We start from the raw sequence: 8,586 nt of genomic DNA on the forward strand, positions 1-8,586 counted from the left end.
TTGTTTCATTTGGTTTTAATTTAGAATTGTTAATATTAATCAGCAAATTATAAACTTTTTTATAGGAAAGTATCAATTCATGTGGTGGTTGTATGTGATGTTATGGGTCTGAACAAGGACACAAGTATCTTGAGGTAAGGCATGAGAAGAGGCACAGCTCTCATTTGTTATTGATTCGTTTGGAGGCAGTAAATGTAATTTTTTTAACTGTAGAAATGCAAAAGTCTTTCTACTTTCACTGTAGTACAATGCATCAAGGGGGAACCCCCATCGTCTATGCTGACCACAGGTGCATTTAGTTAAACTACAAATTAGCTGGTGCAATAATGTTATATATTTATCATAAATTTGAATGTAATTAAAACCACTGAAGGGCTTACACCCAAATGTATTACATCCAGCTGATGCAACTGGCCCCAGAGCATCAGCTGTCAATCATACCTCTGCATGGGTTACTGATGTTTATAGGGAGGTTCAAGTCTTTTACATTATATCCACTCATACACGAGCAATCATAACTCCCAACAGAGTTGATGCAGATTGAATTTGGACCACAGACCTCAGGAATCTCAACACATTCATTCACATCTTCAAAAACAAATGAAACATATTAAATAAATAGTTTATTTTTGGCATCTACAAAACAGACTAAAGCAATTCACAAAGAGTTTTATGCATGCTTAAAATAAGTTTAAATGAGATCATCAACTTTATCAGGATGACACTTTGAATGAGACAAAATAAATCTGATAAATCTAAGGTTAAAAACTTTAAATATTTAAAATGTTTATTTTTCAGAACACAAAAATTACAGTAACAAACTGTCCAGAGCTTTAACTGTCAATCATACCTGTGCATGGGTTACTGATGTTTTTAGGGAGGTTCAGGTCTGTTACTTTATATCCACTCACACATGTGCAATTGTAACTCCCATCAGTGTTGTTGCAGATTGAGTTTGGACCACAGACCTCAGGAATCTCAACACATTCATCCACATCTTTAATAACAAAACAAAGAACAGTAACTATTTATAAATTAAAATTATTCAACATCTGCACAAATCATGAAACCTTATCAAAAACATACCAATGCATGGGTTACTGTCACTAATACTTTGATTTCCATCAATGATGTCATATCCTTCCCAACAAGAGCACGAGTAACTTCCATTGTAATTGTGACAGTAAGCGTTCGGCCCACACACTGATGATGGGTCAAGACATTCATAAATATCTGAAATGAAATAAAAAGAATTGGAAAAGGTCACAGTTAACTGGATTTTCAGTACAATAAACACTGCAGAGCTTCAGCTGTCAGTCATACCTCTGCATGGGTTACTGATGTTTATAGGGAGGTTTGGGTCTGTTATTTTATATCCACTCATACACCAGCAATCGTAACTCCCATCAGTGTTGTTGCAGATTGAGTTTGGACCACAGATCTCAGGAATCTCAACACATTCATTCACATCTTAAAAACAAAAAAAAAATATTAGAAATTTTTTTTTTTTTTTTGCATCTACAAAACATAGAGCAGACTAAAAAAATTCACAAAGAGTTTTATGTATGATTAAAATAATTTTAAATGAGATGATCAACTTTATCAAGAAGACAGTTTGAATGAGACAAAATAAATCTGATAAATCTAAAGTTAAAAACTTTAAATATTTAAATGTTTACTTTGCAAAACACAGAAATGAAAGTAACAAACTGTCCAGAGCTTTAACTGTCAATCATACCTGCGCATGGGTTACTGATGTTTATAGGGAGGTTCGGGTCTGATACATTATATCCTCTCATACAGGAGCAATTGTAACTCCCATCAGTGTTGGTGCAGATTGAGTTTGGACCACAGATCTCAGGAATCTCAACACATTCATCCACATCTTTATAACAAAACAAAGAACAGTGAAAATGTATAAATAAAAATTACGCAACATCTGCACAAATCATGAAACCTTATCAAAAACATACCAATGCATGGGTTACTGTCACTAATACTTTGATTTCCATCAATGATGTCATATCCTTCCCAACAAGAGCATGAGTAACTTCCATTGTAATTGTGACAGTAAGCGCTCGGCCCACACACTGATGATGGGTCAAGACATTCATAAATATCTGAAATTAAAGAAAAAGTTTACATTTAATTGGATTTTCAGTAAAATAAATAGATTGTGCAGAGCTTCAGCTGTCAATCATACCTCTGCATGGGTTACTGATGTTTATAGGGAGGTTTGGGTCTGTTACATTATATCCACTCATACACGAGCAATCGTAACTCCCATCAGTGTTGTTGCAGATTGAGTTTGGACCACAGACCTCAGGAATCTCATCACATTCATTCACATCTTCAAAAACAAATGAAAATATTGGATAATTTTTTTCTTTTGGCGCCTAACATACAAAGGTAAGATGCAAAACCCGCTAAGTGCATCCGGCATGATTTCTTGTAAATCAGCATTTTTTATTAGACTCTTATTGAATTCTGCCATGTATTTCTGAATTAACAAAGGATTGAATTAAGTAGATTTGACGTAAAAGGTATATAATGAAGTTACAGTATGTTTCGAAAGCATTTTTGATGGAGGTGGCGTTTAGCGACTTTTGAATCTGAACTCTTTATAGATGATTTCAGCAGTAACAACATAAAAAACAAGCGGCGTCTGTGGTCAACACTTAACTTTCGGTAAACTCCGCCAAGAATAAATAACAACAAAGTACTTTAAAACACAACAAGCAAAATAAACAACACATAGATTTTCTAGGAAACCAAAACATTTGTTATTCTCGACGAGGTATTTGTTTAAGAGTTCAGTTTAGCAACTAGTCAGACCGTTAAAAAAAATTCAACTGTAAGTAAAGTTCGGAACAGGCGCGTATCGCGTAACTGCACGTGCGTCCAATGAAATGGTCTATACAGTGCATAAACAAAATTCACAAAGAGTTTCATGCATGCATACAATTATTTTACAAAATCTATACTAATTAGACATTTTTAAATGTGACAAAAAAACTGGAAAAAAATCTTTAAACATTTACAAAAATTTATAATTTTGATAAAACCCCAAGCATGATAGAAACCAAATGTCCAGCACTTCAGCTGTCAATCATACCTGTGCATGGGTTACTGATGTTTATAGGAAGGTTTGGGTCTGTTACATTATATCCATTTATACACCAGCAATCATAACTCCCATCAGTGTTGTTGCAGATTGAGTTTGAACCACAAATCTCAGGAATCTCAACACATTCATCCACATCTTAAAAAAAAAATAAAAAATAAACAATAAGAACAGTAAATATCTAGAAATAAAAATTATGCAAGATTGTAAAGATGACAACTACTTTAGTGATTTTACTTTTAGGGATTTTCAAAATGTAACGTCTGCACAAGTCATGAAACCTTATCAAAAACATACCAATGCATGGGTTACTGTCGCTAATACTTTGATTTCCATCAATGATGTCATATCCTTCCCAACAAGAGCACGAGTAACTTCCATTGTAATTGTGACAGTAAGCGTTCGGCCCACACACTGATGATGGGTCAAGACATTCATAAATATCTGAAATGAAATAAAAAGAATTGGAAAAGGAAAAGGTCACAGTTAACTGGATTTTCAGTAAAATAAATAAACACTGCAGAGCTTCAGCTGTCAGTCATATCTATGCATGGATTGCTGATGTTTATAGGGAGGTTTGGGTCTGTTATTTTATATCCACTCATGCACCAGCAATCGTAACTCCCATCAGTGTTGTTGCAGATTGAGTTTGGACCACAGATCTCAGGAATCTCAACACATTCATTCACATCTTTAAAACCAAAAAAAAATATTAGATACATTTTTTTTTGCATATACAAAACATAGAGCAGACTAAAGAAATTCACAAAGAGTTTTATGTATGCTTAAAATAATTTTAAATGAGATCATCAACTTTATCAAGACGACACTTTGGGCTCTATCTTACACCCGGCCCAATGCGCGACGCAAGTGTCTTTCACTAGTTTCCACCCTAATTTTCACGTTTAGCGCCGCATTGTTTAAATAGCAAATGCATTTGCGCCCCCTTTTGCGGCCATGGGCGTTCTGGTCTGAAAACGAGGTGTGTTCAGGCGCATTGTTGGCGCGTTGCTATTTTGAGGCAACTAAAATAGACTACGCCATTGACCAACAAAAACCTAGTCTAAAGTCTAAAGTCAATGGAGCAATGTGTTTTATGTTATTTAAAGAGCGCATTAGTAATATGCGCTAAACGGGAGGACAACGCGGGTTTGCTTATCACAAAGTACATGAATACCAGCATCACAAACATGTTTTAAATATGAAAGATTAAAGGATTGAATGTAAAATATTATTATTGAGTCTCTTGGACATAATGAGGACCGATTATGAGACGTTAGAAGGCGCAAAGAGCTGCTTCACCTGCAGCCTGGTAAGTAAATAAATGCTTTGCTTTAAACAAATGCGTCTGTTTTTAAATGTTTTTTTAATGCTACCTCACGGATTAATTGTATATGATGACTCTGTACCTGTGGATATGGTGAGATGAGAAACATTTTTAAGTAATGCTTAAAAAAACTCTTTGCTAAAAAAACGCTGTCCAAAGTGCTGAAACGCGCGGAGAGCCATTTGTAAATTCTTTATCTATCTCCTGTTTGTTACAAATAAAGTATTTTTAGAGTACAAACCTTATCTTACATACTTGTAAATTATTTTTTGATGATATTGGATAGCCATACATTTAAAGCAACTATAAGCCTGCTTTTTTACTTCCATGACTAAAAGAAAACGGTTTTAAAGGTTTTAATAAAAAAATAACAATTTTAATACAAGTGAAAAACAACACAATTATTTAACATTAATCTTAAACTGGAGATCTTCTTCCTCCGCTTAGTTTTTCAGTTTACAAAGTCCGTCATCTAAATAGGGATTAGACATAGCGCAGCCCAACTTACTTTTAAAGAGGATGAGAGCTGAGACTCTCATTGGTTTACTGCACGTTACGCCCAAAATACTCCAATTACAATAGCACCAACCCTTTTCGACCATGCGCTCGGCGCACAAACCATTTTTCCCCTCGTTAAATTAGCAAAAGTGGATTCGGACACGCCCATTTAGACGTTGCACTGTGCGCTTTAGACAATCCGCTTAGATTGTTAAAATATGGCCCGTTGAATGAGACAAAATAAATCTGATAAATCTAAATTTAAAAACTTTAAATATTTAAATGTTTATTTGGCAGAACACAGAAATGACAGTAACAAACTGTCCAGAGCTTTAACTGTCAGTCATACCTGTGCATGGGTTACTGATGTTTATAGGGAGGTTCAGGTCTGTTACTTTATATCCACTCACACATGTGCAATTGTAACTCCCAGCAGTGTTGTTGCAGATTGAGTTTGGACCACAGACCGCAGGAATCTCAACACATTCATCCACATCTTTATAACAAAACAAAGAACAGTGAAAATGTATAAATAAAAATTACGCAACATCTGCACAAATCATGAAACCTTATCAAAAACATACCAATGCATGGGTTACTGTCACTAATACTTTGATTTCCATCAATGATGTCATATCCTTCCCAACAAGAGCACGAGTAACTTCCATTGTAATTGTGACAGTAAGCGCTCGGCCCACACACTGATGATGGGTCAAGACATTCATAAATATCTGAAATTAAATAAAAAGAATTGGAAAAGAAAAAGTTCACAGTTAATTGGATTTTCAGTAAAATAAATAGATTGTGCAGAGCTTCAGCTGTCAGTCATACCTCTGCATGGGTTACTGATGTTTATAGGGAGGTTCGGGTCTGTTACATTATATCCACTCATGCACCAGCAATCGTAACTCCCAGCAGTGTTGTTGCAGATTGAGTTTGGACCACAGATCTCAGGAATCTCATCACATTCATTCACATCTTAAAAAACAAATGAAAATATTAGATAAATTGTTTTCTTTTCGCGCCTAACATACAAAGGTCAGATGTAAAACCCTTTAAGTTCATCTGGCATGATTTCTTGTTAGTTAGTATTTTTTATTAGACTCTTATTGAATTCTACCATGTATTTCTGAATTAACAAAGGATTGAATTAAGTGGATTTGACGTGAAAGTATATAATGAAGTTACAGTATGTTTCGAAAGCATTTTTGATGGAGGTGGCGTTTAGCGACTTTTGAATCTGAACTCTTTATAGATGATTTCAGCAGTAACAACGTAAAAAACAAGCGGCGTCTGTGGTCAACACTTAACTTTCGGTAAACTCCGCCAAGAATAAATAACAACAAAGTACTTTAAACACAACAAGCAAAATAAACAATACATAGATTTCCTAGGAAACCAAAACATTTGTTATTTTCGACGAGGTATTTGTTTAAGAGTTCAGTTTAGCAACTAGTCAGACCATTAAAAAAAATTCAACCGGAAGTAAAGTTCGGACCAGGCGCGTATTGCGTCACTGCACGTGCGTCCAATGAAACGGTCTATACAGTGCATAAACAAAATTCACAAAGACTTTCATGCATGCATACAATTATTTTACAAAATCTATACTAAGTAGACATTTTTAAATGTGACAAAAAAATGGGAAAAAAAAATCTTTAAACATTTACAAAAATTTATAATTTTGATAAACCCCAAGCATGATAGAAACCAAATGTCCAGCACTTCAGCTGTCAATCATACCTCTGCATGGGTTACTGATGTTTATAGGGAGGTTCAGGTCTGTAACATTATATCCACTCATACACCAGCAATCGTAACTCCCAGCAGTGTTGTTGCAGATTGAGTTTGAACCACAGATCTCAGGAATCTCAACACATTCATCCACATCTTTAAAAACAAAACAAAACAATAAGAACAGTAAATATTTAGAAATTAAAATTATGCAAGATCGTAAAGATGACAACAACTTTAGTGATTTTACTTTTAGTGATTTTTAAAATGTAACGTCTGCACAATAATGAAACCTTATCAAAAACATACCAATGCATGGGTTACTGTCACTAATACTTTGATTTCCATCAATGATGTCATATCCTTCCCAACAAGAGCACGAGTAACTTCCATTGTAATTGTGACAGTAAGCATTCGGTCCACACACTGATGATGGGTCAAGACATTCATAAATATCTGAAAGAAAATAAAAAGAATTGGAAAAGAAAACGGTTACAGTTAAATGGATTTTCAGTAGGCTACAATAAATAAACACTGCAGAGCTTCAGCTGTCAGTCATACCTATGCATGGATTACTGATGTTTATAGGGAGGTTCAGGTCTGTTATTTTATATCCACTCATGCACCAGCAATCGTAACTCCCAGCAGTGTTGTTGCAGATTGAGTTTGGACCACAGATCTCAGGAATCTCAACACATTCATTCACATCTTAAAAACAAAAACAAAATTAGATACATTTTTTTTGCATCTACAAAACATAGAGCAGACTAAAGAAATTCACAAAGAGTTTTATGTATGATTAAAATAATTTTAAATGAGATCATCAACTTTATCAAGAAGACACTTTGAATGAGACAAAATAAATCTGATAAATCTAAAGTTAAAAACTTTAAATATTTAAATGTTTATTTTGCAAAACACAGAAATGACAGTAACAAACTGTCCAGAGCTTTAACTGTCAGTCATACCTGTGCATGGGTTACTGATGTTTATAGGGAGGTTCAGGTCTGTTACTTTATATCCACTCACACATGTGCAATTGTAACTCCCATCAGTGTTGGTGCAGATTGAGTTTGGACCACAGATCTCAGGAATCTCAACACATTCATCCACATCTTTATAACAAAACAAAGAACAGTGAAAATGTATAAATAAAAATTACGCAACATCTGCACAAATCATGAAACCTTATCAAAAACATACCAATGCATGGGTTACTGTCACTAATACTTTGATTTCCATCAATGATGTCATATCCTTCCCAACAAGAGCACGAGTAACTTCCATTGTAATTGTGACAGTAAGCGTTCGGCCCACACACTGATGATGGGTCAAGACATTCATAAATATCTGAAATTAAAGAAAAAGAATTGGAAAAGAAAAAGTTCACAGTTAATTGGATTTTCAGTAAAATAAATAGATTGTGCAGAGCTTGAGATGTCAATCATACCTCTGCATGGGTTACTGATGTTTATAGGGAGGTTTGGGTCGGTTACATTATATCCACTCATACACCAGCAATCGTAACTCCCATCAGTGTTGTTGCAGATTGAGTTTGGACCACAGACCTCAGGAATCTCAACACATTCATTCACATCTTCAAAAACAAATGAAAATATTGGATACATTTTTTCTTTAGGCGCCTAACATACAAAGGTAAGATGCAAAACCCTTTAAGTGCATCCGGCATGATTTCTTGTTAATCAGCATTTTTTATTAGACTCTTATTGAATTCTGCCATGTATTTCTGAATGACCTAAGGATTGAATTAAGTGGATTTGAAGTTAAAGTATATAATGAAGTTACAGTATGTTTCGATAGTATTTTTGACGGAGGTGGCGTTTAGTGACTTTTGAATCTGAACTCTTTATAGATGGTTTCAGCAGTAACAACATAAAAAAAC

The sequence above is a fragment of the Misgurnus anguillicaudatus genome, chromosome 18 (genome assembly GCF_027580225.2).
Source record: "Misgurnus anguillicaudatus chromosome 18, ASM2758022v2, whole genome shotgun sequence".
Lineage (NCBI taxonomy): Eukaryota > Metazoa > Chordata > Actinopteri > Cypriniformes > Cobitidae > Misgurnus > Misgurnus anguillicaudatus.